General features: G+C 43.0%; 1 protein-coding gene and 1 pseudogene across 2 annotated transcripts in view; one reads left to right on the top strand and one right to left on the bottom strand.

The window, feature by feature from the left end:
* CLPB (ClpB family mitochondrial disaggregase) overlaps positions 1 to 13759 on the top strand; it is a 143381-nt gene that overhangs the window by 81952 nt on the left and 47670 nt on the right. The window lies entirely within an intron of this gene.
* Positions 1416 to 1594, bottom strand: LOC132009078 (U4 spliceosomal RNA; annotated as a pseudogene).

The raw sequence follows: 13759 nt of genomic DNA, 5'->3' as shown, positions 1-13759 counted from the left end.
GTCTTGTCATTGTTCTACTTAAAACCTTCCATTGGTATCAACCCACACCAAAATGAAATCCAAACTCCTTACCAGAGCCTGTAAGGCCCCAAAGAACCCAGACCCTGCCTGCCTATGTGACCTCATCTCTAGCCACTTCCCACCCTTGTTCATAGTTCTTCAGTTACATACTGGCCTACTCTTACCCCTCAGATGCACTGAACTCCTTCCCTTGGCAGGGCCTCTGTACCTACCTCTCCCAGTTATTGGGATCATATCCCCCTTGGGAATTCAGGTCTCAACTCACATGTCCCCCTCCTCAGAGAGGCCTTCCCTGGGCACTCTAGTAAAATAGTTCCCCCAGTCACTTTCTCTCATATTATCCCGTTTTTCCTTCTTTCTGCCATTTATCAGTCCCTCAAATGATCGTGTTTATTGGTTCATCATCTCTCTCTTCCCCACTAAAATGTAAGCCATGTCTCTTTAATTTGCTGCTATATTCATATCTCCTAGGAAATAAAAAAAACACTCACAGCTGGCTTATGGTAGGTGATTAATAAATAGCTGTTGACCAATCAAGGAACCTGGGGGACACTCTCGGAGAGGTGTGTAGCAGACAGTTGGGTAAATGGGTCTGAGGCTCAAGAAGAAAAGACTGCTAAGTTGGGCATGAAAATTTCAGAGCTGTTCATTTCTTGGGGGCGGTGGAAGTCTGTGAGTTGCCCATGGAGAGCTGTAGAGCTAAAGATACCCGAGGACACAACTGAAAGAACCTTCATTTCAGATGTGAGCATGGGAAGAGCAAGTGCAAGAGATATAAGGAAACTGAGGGGGAAAGGGGGAACAGGAATGGAGAATGGGTTGCTTTAAGGCAGCACTTTGTTCAAACAATCTATGAAAGATCTGTTTCTTTTTGTTGTTGTTTGAATTGTCAATCTGTCATGAACCAATACTTCTGTAAAAAACAATAAAAATAAATTACTGGAAAAATTATATTTTAATAAGGCATACAAAATAGAGGCTTGAATATGTCATTAGGTTCAACAGATATAAAATTATCCTAAGTTGCTATAAAAGTTTCCAGACATTCCACTGTAGTTACCTCATCAAGAACTGGTATCAGGGCTCACAGACCTGTGCCAGTACATGGACCACACCTGAGATATCACCGCCCTGATGGTACACCTGGCCAAGAAGGGAAGACAGATGAGCAGAATATAGCCTCTGCCCTCAAGTAGCTTGAAGTCCATTGGGCTAAAACATTTGGGACACACAGTCAGACTATGTAGCAGAGAGATCAGAGCACTGCCATTATGATGCAGGCACCCAGCTTGCCACCGTCTCACCTCTGTAGGACTTGTGGCATCTCTGCCATCACTTTTTTTCATCTGTATGATGAAGAGATCATGTCAGATCATTGGAAGCTGAAGGTTCCTCATGTTGTTTGGATATGGAGCTAAAAACTCTGCATGCCAATAAGTGTCTGTGGGAGGGATGGGGAGTGATTGTTTATGGGTACAAGATTTCTTTGGGGCCTGGTAAAAATATTTTCAATTAGCCATAATTGCACCTTGGATAAACCTCATTGGCTACGATACTGCCACTACACAAAGCTGGTAAAAATATTTTAAAATTAGATTATGATAATGGTTGTACAACTCTGTAAATATACTAAAAAACATTAAATATATATTTTAATGGGTGAGCTTTATAGTATATAAGTTATATCTCAATAGAGCTCTTAGAAAGATAGAAAATCCTCCATGCCACTCAAAATCAGGAATGGGTGGGGATGCCCGGCTGGCTTAGTTGGTTAAGCGTCTGCCTTCAGCTCAGGTCATGATCCCAGAGTCCTGGGATCAAGCCTGCGTTGGGCTCCCTGCTCTACCCCCCCACCCCCACCCCATCGCCCACCTCACCCCTACCCGCAAATGCTCCTGCTCTCTTTCTCTCTCTCTGTAATTTAAAAAAAAAAAAAAAGAACCAGAAATGATTGGCTTGTGTGCGTGAGTGGTTGCAGGCCAGAAAGCCAGGAGGACCCAACAGGCCCCATAGCTAAGGTGGTATTTAAGAGGAGCTACTCTTGTGTATATGAAAGTTTTCTTTTAAAGAGTACTATTCAAGGGCGCCTGGGTGGCTCAGTTGTTAAGCATCTGCCATCGGCTCAGGTCATGATCCCAGGGTCCTGGAATCAAGCCCCACATTGGGCTCCCTGCTCTCGGGGGGCCTCCTTCTCCCTCTCCCACTCCCTCTACTGTGTTCCCTCTCTCACTGTGTCTCTCTCTGTCAAATAAGTAAATAAAATATTTTAAAAAGAGTACTATTCAAAACTTATCTGTAAAATTTTGTTTTTGTTGTAAAACTCGTCTTTTCACTTATTTCCTTTTATTAAACAACATTTATGGCATCTCCCTATCCTTGTGAAGCTTAGACTCTGGCAGAATATAGACATTAGGCAAATTATTACAGAATTATTAGCTAATTGTCACTGAGATAAGTATTATTAAGGAAGAATAGAGGGTTCTATGAGAGCATAACAGGGACCTGATCTGGTCTGAAGCAAGAGAAGTCTTCCCTGAGTAAATGTTTTGAGACCTGAAGTGTAGATCTCAGTTCATCACTTAACTTGAGAAAGTCCTATGGAGAAGCATCCAGAGGGACCCAGTACTCCCGTCAGGGACATGTGGGAATGGAGGGGTTCTGTGGTGGTATAATTTCAGTCCACATGGTAAGTAAAGGTCAACAGGGGTCCTCAGTGGCCCTGAGTCCTTCCTCTGTCCTTGGCCTATTCAGCCCCTCACCCAGTGCAGAGTAAAGAACTGTCCTTGCTAACCCCCAGGGAAAGATATTTCTGTATCTCAGATCCTGTGGATGTAGAGGAGTCACTGCATGGTTGAGTTACAGATCAGTGCCTGGCCACCAGAGCCCAAGCTCTTCAGAGCCGCCTGCCATCCAGGCACCCTCATTTCATCAAGACTGTAATCGGCTCCAAGCAGTCCTTGCATGAGCCTGGCTGGTATCCGGCATGACCTCATCACCGCCAACAGAGGCAGCTGGAGGCCAAGTCTCCCCTGGGTGAAGGAGAGGTCAGCCTTAGCTGGGGCAGGTCTGTTCTCTGTCCAGTATTCTCCTCCACCTGCACTGGGCCTGGAAACAGAGCTGAGTAGAATTCAGATTTCCTGAAGCAAGGCCATCTGCCCTTTGCTGGCCCAGTCTTGCTCCTTCAGTGAATATGCTTGTGGACAGAGTGCACAGAAAAAGGGCAGCACTGCAGCTTTAAGAAGGGATGTCAATCTGAAGATCAAGGGCTGCAGAATAGTAGCAAAGTTCCCATCCTAGAGTCAGACTGGGGATTTGCCCAGGACCAAGTTTCCCTACCCAAAAGGAGTTGTGCTTCTAGCATTCATGCTTTCTCTTCCTCTACACAGAGGCCTGGCAGTGTCACAGAAGGAGCACAGCAGAGATGCTCTCTATAGGCTTATACCATAGACTCCTTCCCAAACATGGTTTTAGAAATGAATTCTTTTAAATGTGGCAGAAGGAGCTTGCCACTTCAGGATTCCTTCAGAAACTCCCTTTGAAGTAATGAATGCTATTTGGTTGGAAGTGCTATGTCAGGTTTAGGTTATCTGGCACTAATTCAGCCTTGCTGTGCAACCTTGAGGAGACCCTCCGCCTCACTGAGCCTCTAATGATCTAAAACTAGATCATTGGCTTTCAATCTCAAAGCTTCCTTCTGTTTTCATATTTTGTGACTTTCAATGAACGCCTTCTGATTTATCTAATTGCAAATCTAAGAATTAATCTAATACTTAATTCAGCAACTGTTAAATATTTTCCTGCAGCTGACCGCCAGTATCCCTTTTCTAGGTTCCTCTGAACCTATGCTCTTAAAGCGTCCTGAATAATTTCTTTCTTAAACTTACCACAACATGTAGTCATACAGTTATTTGATCACTAGATCTCTCCTTTGTTATATTAATGTGTTTCCTGAAGGTAGAAGGTCTGGATCTGCAGTGTTTATATTCCCAGCATCCTGCAGTATCCTTAGCACATGAAGGGTACTCAGTAAACATTTGTTGAATAAATGTATTTATAATGGGCACTGGACGTTACAGGAAATAAAAAAGAGAAAGAGGCAGGCCCTTCCTTCAGGCTGTACCCCAGTTTGGTGCAGAGGCTCATCAGCAAAGCTCACTGAGAACAGTGCATGACAGTTCAGGACTCTGAAATAAACTTACTCCAAGGGCAGAATAAAAAGCATGTAATGAATGAGGAGGGAAAGATCAGTGTTGGTGTTGTAGAAGCTTCGTGGAGGAGGGGGACTGGAGGCCATTCCCGTAGGACAGGTAGAGTTCAAACAAGTAGAGGGAAGGAGGAAAGCTTTTCAGGTGCATCAGTAACAGAAATAAGATTTGCATGTTAGAGAGAAGGAAGAAGCGGGCCCCCTGCTGGATTATGGGTAGGGAGTGTGAAGAGCCTTGGGGATGAGCAGAGGACTTAAACTCCACTTCGAAATTAATAGTGCTTCTGAGGTGACTGACGTTTGTTTAGTGACTAGTGATTTTTACTTTCAAAATTTTATTTTTTTAAATGTATTTTAGAGAGTGCAAGCACGCGCGCTTGAGGGTGGAGGGAGGAGCGGAGGAAAAGGAGAGGGGGAAGCAGACTTCTGCTGAACACAGAACCTGACAGACTCAGGGCTCAGTCTTACACCCTGAGATCATGACCCGAGCTGGAACCGAGTCAGACACTGAACTGACTGAACCACCCGGGTGCCCCAACAGTGATTTTTACTTTAAAAAATGTACAAGGTAAAAATTTCAAGCGGTACCAGAATATATATAGTGAAAAAGAAGTCTCCCTTACAGAGTCCCTGGTCCTCCTCCTCAGAAGCAACCATTGTAACTTTTCTTACATATCCTTCCTATTGCTGCTGTGAACAAATGAGCAAAAACTTAGTGGCTTAAAACAACTCAAGTTTATTATCTTAAAATTCTGGAAATGAGTCTAGAATGGATCTCAGTGGACTAAGAGCAAGGTGTCAGGAGTACATTACTTTTTGGAGACACAGAGAGAATCTCTTTTCTTGCCTTCTCTGGTTTCTAGAGCCCGCCCACATTCCTTGTCTCATAGTCCCTTTATGTCTTCAAACTGGCAGTGGTCAGTTGGTCTTTCTCCTTTATCATTCTGACATTGAGTCTTCTGCCTCCCTTTTTCACTTTTAAGGACCCTTACGATTACATTGTGCCCACCTGAATAATCCAGGGTAATCTTCCCTTCTCAGAGTTAGCTGATTAACAACCTTAATTCTTTTTTTTTTTTTAAGATTTTATTTATTTGACAGATCACAAGTAGAGAGAGAGAGGGAGGGGGAGGGGGAGGAGGAAGCAGGCTCCCCGCCTAGCAGAGAGCCCGATGCAGGACTCGATTCCAGGACCCTGAGATCATGACCTGCGCTGAAGGCAAAGGTTTAACCCACTGAGCCACCCAGGCAGCCCAACAACCTTAATTCTATCTACAACCTTAATTCCCCTTTGCCAGGTGATTTAGCACAATCACAGGCTCTAAGGATTAGAATGTGGATATCATGGGGGAGGCCATTATTCTGCCTACTAGACTTTCAGAGATATTTTATGTTTTATTTTTCTTCCTGTTTTGAATAGTTAATACTAGTACACAGTACAAAATTCAAAAGTTTTCAGTTAACAGTCTCACTCCCACCCCGTCACAAACCCAAGTGGTTTCTCCACTGTATTTTTATGACTTCTTTTTAAAAAGATTTTATTTATTTATTTGTCAGAGGCGGAGGGTGTGTACATGTAAGCACAAGCAGGGGGTCTGGCAGGCAGAGGGAGAAGCAGTCTCCCCGCTGAGCAAGGAACCCGATGTGGGACTCAGTGCCAAGACCCTAGGATCATGACCTGAGCTGAAGGCAGACATTTAACCCACTGAGGCACCTAGGAGTCCCTCTTTATTACTTTTTCCCTTGAAATTAATAAGCAGTCTGTGGGGAGACAGTTTAAGACTATGCAGCTATCCTGCTCCTCATCAAAATTTCCCTCTGGACTTAGCTTCTATTGATGATTCTTTTTTTTTCCCCATTGATGAGTCTTTCCTGAACCAGTCTTTTATACAGTGGTTGCAAAATGAATATTTTACAACTTTCCCAACTCCAGCACTCACTCCACATTGACCACTCAGCACCTGTCATCCTTTAGTAAACAAGAGTCCTTTTCTTCCACATTTATTTATCTGTTGTGAAAATGTGCTCATGGCTACTATTGCTTTAATTGTTCTGTAACTCATTACTGTTCTTTGTTATTTTGTGCTAAAATGCTAAAACTGTCTCAGATTTGACCGGTGTGGCATACCCCCCCCCCTTTTTTTTTCTTTTAGCATTTCCGTATTTCCTGGGAGAAAAAGATGTTCCCCTCTTGTGTCCACCTTGCTGCTGCCCTGGAATCAGCCATTTCTCTCAGGAGCCCTAAGACTTTTTTTTTTTTTAAAGATTTTATTTATTTATTTGACAGAGAGAGATCACAAGTAGGCAGAGAGGCAGGCAGAGAGAGAGAGAGAGGAGGAAGCAGGCTCCCTGCTGAGCAGAGAGCCCGATGCGGGACTTGATCCCAGGACCCTGGGATCATGACTTGAGCCGAAGGCAGCGGCTTAACCCACTGAGCCACTCGGGCGCCCATTTATTTATTTATTTATTTATTTGTCACAGAGAGAGAGATCACAAGCAGGCAGAGAGAGGGGGGGGGGGGAAACAGGCTCCCCGCTGAGCAGAGAACCCAATGTGGGGCTCAATCCCAGGACCCTGAGACCATGACCCAAGCGGAAGGCAGAGGCTTAACCCACTGAGCCACCCAGGTGCCCCACCCTAAGACTTTTTAATGAGCAATTTTATTATATGCTGAAACCTGAGTACCATGTTTGCTTATTACCCTTTCTGTTGACAGGACCAGGAAATATATATGGTTATATACACATGTGCATACACGTATGTGCATATACATATTTATACACATATGCATATTGCATGTACATATTTTTGAAATCCTGAATACCACTACCTCCCATTCCAGTCCATCCCCACTGGGTTCTTCTTTGTCTTCACACATTTCTTCTTTATATGCCCCTTCTTCTTGTAGGGAGAATGCTGGCTCCAAACAGCACTGATACATTTGCTCATTTTCTTACTCCTATAATACATCTAAGAAGGCTTCATCCTTGCCTCACCTGTTCCACTCTAGAAAACAGACCTACTAAATGAAGTTCAGATCAGGGTTTGTTTACAGTTCTCATGCCTACTCCATCCAAGGCTAAGAGTATAGAGTCAAATGTTACTTGGGTGGTATTTTTTCCCCTTCATTGTGAGTCTTAATCATTTGAAATACGGTTGGGTTAATTTTTCAATTCACTTGTAGTTTTCAGGCTTTTCTCTCTTACCTGTTTTTGTTTTAATTTTGTTGTTTGAACTATATAGAAAGATATATTCAGAAAAGTAAAACTCTCTCCTGTATCCCTTTCTACCCTTTTTCTGCTCCCCTCAGTGAGCCCTGACCCCATGTTTCTTTGTATAGGTAAATTATATGTATTTTTAAATATACCCTTTTTTCCTACACAAGAGGTAGCACACGATATATGCTCTTCTGCAGTCTGGTTTTTTAACATAACCATATTTCCTGGAAATCACATGATAGCAGTTCACAGAGGTCTTATTCTTTTTTATAGCTGCATAGTATTCCCCTGTGTGTTTGTATTGTATTTCCTATGCTTAGACATTGAGTTTTCCAGTATTCTTTTAGTTACCAATAATGGTACAGTGAATAACCTCTTACACGTATATTTGGGATTGTTGGAGGTGTGTCTTTATAGTTAAGTCCTAGAAGTGGTATTGCTGGGTCAAGGGGTAGATATATATTCCTTTAGTTAGATATTGTGAATTTCTCCTCCACAGAAGTTGTACCATTTTTGCATTCCCACTAACAATTTATATGAAAGTGCCTGTTTTTCTCACCTCTCCCAACCGAGTGTATTGTCAAGCTTTAAGATTTTTGCCAGTCTGGTAGGTGAGACATAGTGTCTTAGCATAGTTTTAGTTTGATTCTCCTGTTATGATTAAAGTTAAGAGCCATTTCGTATCTCCTGTGAATTGTCTTTTTCATGTCTTTTGCCTGTTTTTCTATAGGACTTTTGGTCTTTTTCTTAATTTTTGAAATTTCTTTCTATGTTAAGGATGCAGCCTTTTATCTGTGATCTATATTGCAAATATTTTCTCCTACCTTGGACTGATATGTTTTTAATACTTCGCATATAATTTTGATACACAGCCAGGATTGCAAACCACTGGAATAGTTTAAACTGTGCCAACTGGAACAGTTTCTTTCTTTTTTTTTTTTTTAAGATTTTATTTATTTATTTGACAGAGATCACAAGTAGGCAGAGAGGCAGGCAGAGAGAGAGGAAGGGAAGCAGGCCCCCTGCTGAGCAGAGAGGCCCAGATGCAGGACTCGATCCCAGGACCCTGAGATCATGACCTGAGCCGAAGGCAGCAGCTTAACCCACTGAGCCACCCAGGCACCCAACTGGAACAGTTTCTTAAAGGAGAGTACATACAGAGAAAGGATCATGAGCTGAGGACTCAGCCTTGGATGTTACCCATAACCTGAGACAGAAGAATGAACAGGAACCTGCGTAGGAGATAAAGTCATGGGTGTTAGGTATCATAAAAATCAAAGTGGAAAAGAATCGAAAGGAGGAAGGATTGGTCAGCAGCACTGATTACTGTAGCCATGAGGAAGAATAAAGAGTTGTTGGGTATGCTAATGAGGTCCATACCTCTGCCTTCCAACACTGCTTCATCCCCGCTTGTTCAGGCTGAGAAAATACTCTCCTGATCTCTTTGTTTTCATCTAGCAGTATTTCCAGGGACTGGGCTATAGGAGGTCTCACCTAACAAATAGAAATTGAAGGAACATAGCCCAGCTGCATCATAACTGAAGCATAATTACTCAGTTAGTAAATATTTATTAAGCTCCTACTGTGTGCCAGCTACTATTCTAGCCACAGTCTGTCACAAGACCTCACTTTAAATGTGTGATTCTCGGGGCACCTGGGTGGCTCAGTGGGTTAAGCCGCTGCCTTCGGCTCAGGTCATGATCTCAGGGTCCTGGGATCAAGTCCCTCGTCGGGCTCTCTGCTCAGCGGGGGGCCTGCTTCCCTTCCTCTCTCTCTGCCTGCCTCTCTGCCTACTTGTGACCTCTCTCTGTCAAATAAATAAATAAAATCTTTAAAAAAAAAATGTGTTTCTCTTTCTGAAAAGTTTCTTTTTCCAAGTCCATCCATCTGGTTTGTCATGCAGCCTCAACTGAGACAAACTTGGTAAAGTCCTTAGAATTAATTAGAGAAAAATCCTTTTGAGGGGAATGGAATCATTAGCACCAGTTAGAAGCTCTGAATCAAAAATGGCCCTCCTAGCCTGCAAGTCTATTCCCTGCCCTCTCCTTCCTCCTAATCTTCCCACTGCCCTTCCACTTTTATTTTTGGTGACTGTTGCCTAGTGACCAGAGTTGGCCAGAAAGGAAGGAGCATAAACTGAGAGAGTCTTTGTTGGCAGTGGTTCTGTTTTGTTTTTTTTTTTTTTAAAGCCACAATTTTATGAGGGAGATGAGTAATTCCTTCAGCCTTGATGGGGGGGTTGAAAAGCAGACATCAGCAGATGAATGGTTCCTGCACCCAGGACTGGAGCCTGTAGCATTTAATATCATAAAGATGCCCACCTCCACACTCCTGATTCTCTCCCTACTAGGAAGTATAGTTAGCAAAAATTAGTTAGCAAAAATATTTCATTGGTTTCTGTTTTTCCAAGTGTTCTTGAAGCTGCCTATAAAGAAGGCCTCCTGCTTTCCTGAAGGTCAGAGTGAAAGTTTGTATATTTTAGTATACAGTTGGCTCTTGAACAATGCAGTGGTTAGGGGCGCTATGCAGGCAAAAATCTGCTTGTAACTTTCGACTCCCCCGAGATTCAATGATTAATAGCCTACTGCAGATCAAAAAAGTCTGACCAATAATATAAATGGTTGATTAACATACATTTTGTATATTATAGGTATTATATACCATATTCTTGTAATAATGTAAGCTAGAGCAAAGGTGTCATTTAAAAAAATCATAAGGAGGAGAAAATAGATGTATAGTACTATTTTTCAAAATAAATCCATGTGTAAGTGACCCGCACAGCTCAAATCTGTGTTGTTCATGGGTCACCTGGGCTTCATTGCAGTAAGCCTGGCTCAACCACCACTTTAATGTACCAATTGCTCTCATACAAGCAGAAGGCTTTACTTAGCTTTGGGAATAAACATGTAAGTGGCAGTGTAAGCCATCTCTTGGTAAACCCTCTTCTCTGCTGTGGACATTAGGCTGGGATTGGTCAGCAGAAGCTTAAACATCTGGTCAGGTCCTTTGGGGTGGTTGATGTTTTATAGACAACCCATCAAGATTGATTGGCCTCATAACTGAATTAGCCAGATGTGTGGGCATTGTGTGCCCTCTCCTCAGCCTCCCTTCAATGTTGTTAGACAGAAGCAGACATGCGATTAGCATGTTTGAAGATTATGTGTTTTCAGTGCATGAACAAAAGCTGCTGCCTTCTGCAGAGACGTGGCTCTGCCCCAGACGTCAACAGTATAATTGTTGACTGCTAAATTCAGCCCAGACCCCAGGCTTGGCTGCCTTGGTCTCAGCTGTCATTTGTGGGCGGGGGTGGGGGAATGCAGAAGCCCAGGGACCCAGGCTCTTATTATGTGCACTTTGAACTCTGCTTTATCCCGAGTCATTCACTTCCATGACAGTTGCTCCCAGCTGCTTTCTGGGCACAGAACCTGATGCCACTTCTGAGGGTAGTCTGTGCTGGATTGTGGGAAGAGAGAGAGAAGTGGGCTGGTCTCCTAAGAGTCCACAACTCCAGGAAACTTGCCCCAAATGGAAATGAGCTGAGGATCCCTGTACTCCTAGTGCTTATGCCGCATGCTATTCGGAAACATCTCTCATCTAGAAAACCCCTACCTTAGGTTGCATTGAACAGAAATCCTTGGCAGGAATAAGGCAAACCCTATTTCCTACCTAACTCTATATATGAATTATGTTTGAACACTTATTTACAGTACATTGTACTACCTCTTTTCTAACCAGACTAGCCTACATATTTGCCTTACAATAGGCCAAGCATTTTCATGTCTCCAATACCTCTGCTGATGCTTAATATTCTGTAGACTCTCATATTCAGTGTATCTAAACCCAACCTTCCACAGACTCCCCCATATTCATTATTTGGTGACTGGAAGCAACAATTATTGGTCACCAAACAAGAAAGTATTGTAAGTCTGATGACTTCACTCTCACTTTTTATCAAGCATGACTGTCTTAGAATTTTCTCTCCCTTTTGTCTGCTAAAGAGATGGGGTGGGGAGCTTCGCGTTCAGTATGCGATCTCTGCAATAGACCATTGGTGAGATGCATTGTAGGAAGGAATGCCTAATAATGGTAATTGTACTAAAAATAGCAATAGAGGGACGCCTGGGTGGCTCAGTTGGTTGGACAACTGCCTTCGGCTCAGGTCATGATCTTGGAGTCGCGGGATCGAGTCCTGCATCCGGCTCCCAGCTCCACGGGGAGTCTGCTTCTCTCTCTGCCCTTCTCCTCACTCATGCTCTCTCTCCCTGTCTCTCTCTCAAATAAATAAATAAAATCTTTAAAGAAAAAAAAATAGCAATAGCTATCATTTATTGAGTCCTTACTGTGTACTAAACTCTATACTATGGCTTTTTTTCCCCTCTCTTAATAATTAAAATAACTGAATTTGATACTCTTATTATCTACATATTCCATGTATAGAAACAATGGCACTGTTAAGTAACTTGGCCAAGTTCCACCACTCACTAGCAAGTAGCACAGCCATTGTGCCATTGTGGTCTATCTCTGCTTGTGATATCATGAGCAGAATTACCAGTCTGTATCCCCAGAGCCTCTACAGGGTCTGGCATAAAATAGGTGCTCTGGAATGTTGGTTGGTTGAATGAATGAATGAATCCATGTTCTTCCCATTGAACTTGCTTTCAGGCTTAAAGAGGGACTGGCTGAGCATTTGTAGCTTATGCCAAGAAGTATGGATTTTGTCTCCTCTCCTAATACCCAGCTGTACACAGACATGTTCCCTCCCACTCAGTAACAAACTGCCTGGAACTCTTTCCTGGCTCATATTTACAAGAGAATGTGATAAATTCTGTATTGATCCCTCCTGTTCCACTGTAAATTTTGCAAAAGATGATTAAATAGAGCAATAGAGTCTGCAGGCATTGTGGCTCAATATGTTGTGGAGTGGCGTATCGACCTCCTCCATCCAAAGGCAGCCAGCGCCTATCCCTGCTGCCCCAGACCAGTAATTAAAATCCTGTGAGACTGGGATTTAAAATCCAATCATATCCCTGAATCAAGGCTTCTAGCCTCCCCATGTGACGAGTGCAATAAGGTAACGGCAGGAGCATGTTTATGTCTGTGCTGAAGAAGTCCCCATAGGGTGGGTAAGAAATGGAGAGTTGGGTAGCCCTGCTGGCTAAATCACTTCACCCTGACATCACAGCCACTTGTAAGACAATCTGTAGGTACATAAACAAGTCCCCGCCAAAGATCAGATCTCAGGCTCTAAGAGCAAAATACCATGCACGGAATTCATGAATTGTGTTTTCAGTGTACACTTCTGTTCCCACAGCCAGTAGTTGGTTTAAGCAAGTGATTTGGCTTGATTAAGCTATGGCCTTTAATAATCAAATATGTGTTTGCATTTCTACAGGATCTCTTTGGTTTAATCTAAGCTGAAGCCAACCTTCTCTGTGCTGAGGTCTGTAATCGAGGCACAAGATATTCTTGAAATAAACTTACCCATCTTCTCCCAGCAGGACCAGGAACTCTTTAAGAGCTGGGACAGTGTTTTCTTTCTTTTTTATTTTTATTTTTTGAAGATTTTATTTATTTATTTGATGGTGGGGGGTAGTCCCAGTGAGGCAAAGAGGCAGGCAAAGAGAGAGGGGGAAGCAGGCCCCCTGCAGAGGAGAGAGCCCGATGTGGGGCTCAATCCCAGGCCCCTGAGATCATGACCTGAGCTGAAGGCAGAGGCTTAAGCCACTGAGCCACCCAGGTACCCTGGGACAGTGTTTTCTTATTCACTTTTGAATTCCTAGCACTCAGCTTGATTCCAGACACATAAAAGGTTCTCAAAAAGTATCTCTGAATGAACAGACATAAATTAACAATTAGTCTTGGGAAAAAAAAAACTCCATAATTAATAGATCTACTATAGTCATCCACTCAGTGCTTGAACCGTTCTAGTGCTGGGGAACTCATTTGTTCCTGAGGCTGCCAGAATCTATCTTTGGATAATGATTAGAAATTTCTTATATTCAACCAGAATCTGCTTCCAAGGGCCTTAACTTTACTGCGGGGCTTATGTAGAATGAATCTAATCCTTGTTCCACTGCTGGCCCTTCCAATACCTGAAGATGCAGGCATATTCTTCTGAGCTATCTTTTCTCCAGCCTGCACCTCCAGTTCCTTAACCCATTATTCTCATGTGGCTTCCCAAACTTTTTCTACTTTTTAAAAAGTATTTTACTTATTTTTTTAGTAATTTCTACACCCATCATAAGGCTTGAACTCACAACCCAGAGATCAAGAGTCACGTGCTCTTCCAGTTGAGCCAGCCAGGCACCCAACCCTT

Source organism: Mustela nigripes, chromosome 1 (genome assembly GCF_022355385.1).
Source record: "Mustela nigripes isolate SB6536 chromosome 1, MUSNIG.SB6536, whole genome shotgun sequence".
NCBI classification, from domain to species: Eukaryota; Metazoa; Chordata; class Mammalia; order Carnivora; family Mustelidae; genus Mustela; species Mustela nigripes.
Note: the sequence above shows the minus strand (reverse complement) of the source record. Positions and strands in the feature narration are given on the sequence as shown.